General features: G+C 55.6%; 1 pseudogene; it reads left to right on the top strand.

The window, feature by feature from the left end:
- Positions 1 to 913: 913 nt before the first annotated feature.
- Positions 914 to 1,367, top strand: LOC102431347 (annotated as a pseudogene).
- Positions 1,368 to 1,941: the final 574 nt, after the last annotated feature.

Here is a 1,941-nt window from a genome sequence, read left to right as displayed (position 1 = left end):
CAAATGCCTGAAGAAGGCCAGCTGATGCAGGGACATGGCCCTGGGGGCTCTGGGCCTGGTTTCCCAACAAACAGTCACGGGGACAGCAGCCCACTCCCCAGAGCGTTGGACAGACTTATTTGATCAAGGTGAACATAGAGGGGCAATGACAGATGCCATGTCTGACTGCAGGGCCAGCTGCAGCCATGACAGTAACAGCAGACCTCCTGACACCCAAATGGAGATGCCCATGCACATCGGGGCTGGAGGAGGTCTCAGGCCACTGGTAACAGGTGGCACAGGACAGAGGCTGTGGAGATCACGATAGTGGTCCTGGGCGCAACACAGACCTCAGGTGCATGTGACAGACCTGGGGGAACCTGACTCCACTTAGGTGATGGAGGAGCATCTCCCAGGTGAGGCACGACCTTCACCATGGTAGTGAGGACTCTGAGACCACAGGGGAATCAAGCCCTGAAGAGGGTGTAACACCAGACCATGGACACTCATCCATGCCCTCATCACATACCAGGATTCTGCATCCTCACTGGGCAGGCTCTGCTCTGCCCTGGAGTTGGTTCAGGGGAACAGTGGGGGCCAGTGGGGAGGAATCAGTCCAGAAGCAGGGGTCAGTGTCACCAGATGTGGTCCCATGGACATGCCCCAAACCACCTCATGATTCTGTATTCAGTTATTGAAATGTTTTCATGACATGATTCTCCCTCAGGACACTTTCACCTGCAAATAGGCATTACTCTCCCTGTAGGTCTACAACCCCAGAGCTCCCTATATAGCAGGAGGACATGCAAATAGGGCCCCCTCTGCTCATAAAAGCCAGCCCAACTCTGGCCCTACAGCTCTGGGACAGGAGCCCAGCCCCAGGATCCCCAGGTGATTCTGTCTCCTGATCAGGACTCAACACAGACCACTCACCATGGGGATAGGGCTCAGATGGATTTTCCTTGTGGCTATTCTGAGAGGTAATTTATAGAGAAGAATTAATACTGAGTATCTGAGTGGGCATGAGTGAGAGAAACAGTACACAGGTCAGCATTTCCTGACCAGGACATCTTTGTGTTTGCAGGTATCCAGTGTGAGGTGCAGCTGGTGGAGTCTGGGGAGGCTTGGTGCAGCCTGGGGGGTCTCTGAGACTCTCCTGTGCAGCCTCTAAATTCACCTTCAGTAGCTCTGGCATGAACTGGGTCCACCAGGTTCCAGGGAAGGGGCTGGAGTGGGTCGCTGGTGTCAGTAGTATTGGTGGTACCACATACTATGCAGACTCTGTGAAAGGACGGTTCACCGTCTCCAGAGACAACACCAAGAACACGTTGTATCTGCAAATGAACAGCCTGAGAACTGAGGACGTGGCCGTGTATTACTGTGCAAGAGACACAGTGAGGGGAAGTCAGTGTGAGCCCAGGCACAAACCTCCCTGAGGGAGACAGCAGAGCTGGACTGCAGGGAGCACCCAGATACCAGGGGGCGCTCAGGACCCATGGATCTGAGCATCCAAACCAGGAGCAGGAGGAGGAGCAGGTTAAGCCCTGGACCCTGTTGGAGGCTGGGTTTTCCTCTTCATGTGACATTGGTTCCTGGGCCTTCTCCAGAATCACGTCCCGGGCACAGACAGCTCAGAAGCAAAGAGACAGTCAGTCCTGATGGAGAAGAGCGGCCACAGGGTGGCCAGTGCCCAGGCCCTGCACGTAGAGACGATGGCTGTGGGTCCTGTGCAAGGATAGCAGGACTCTTGCCCACAACAGCTTCAGAGGCTGAGTCTGAGGATGCCCACACAACAGGGGATGAGATGACGTGCAGCTCTGACAGAACCTCTGTCTCGGGAGGCAGGGAGGCTTCTCCAGCAGATACAATGGCTTCAGGGAGCCAGGAGAGGGCCTGGCACAGGGTGAGCTGTGTCAGGGAGTGAGGACTGGTGGGACTCCTGTGCTGGTCAGGGGCTGGAGT

The sequence above is a fragment of the Myotis lucifugus genome, unplaced genomic scaffold (genome assembly GCF_000147115.1).
Source record: "Myotis lucifugus unplaced genomic scaffold, Myoluc2.0 scaffold_801, whole genome shotgun sequence".
Classification (NCBI taxonomy): Eukaryota; Metazoa; Chordata; class Mammalia; order Chiroptera; family Vespertilionidae; genus Myotis; species Myotis lucifugus.
This window is presented reverse-complemented; position numbering and strand designations above follow the sequence as displayed.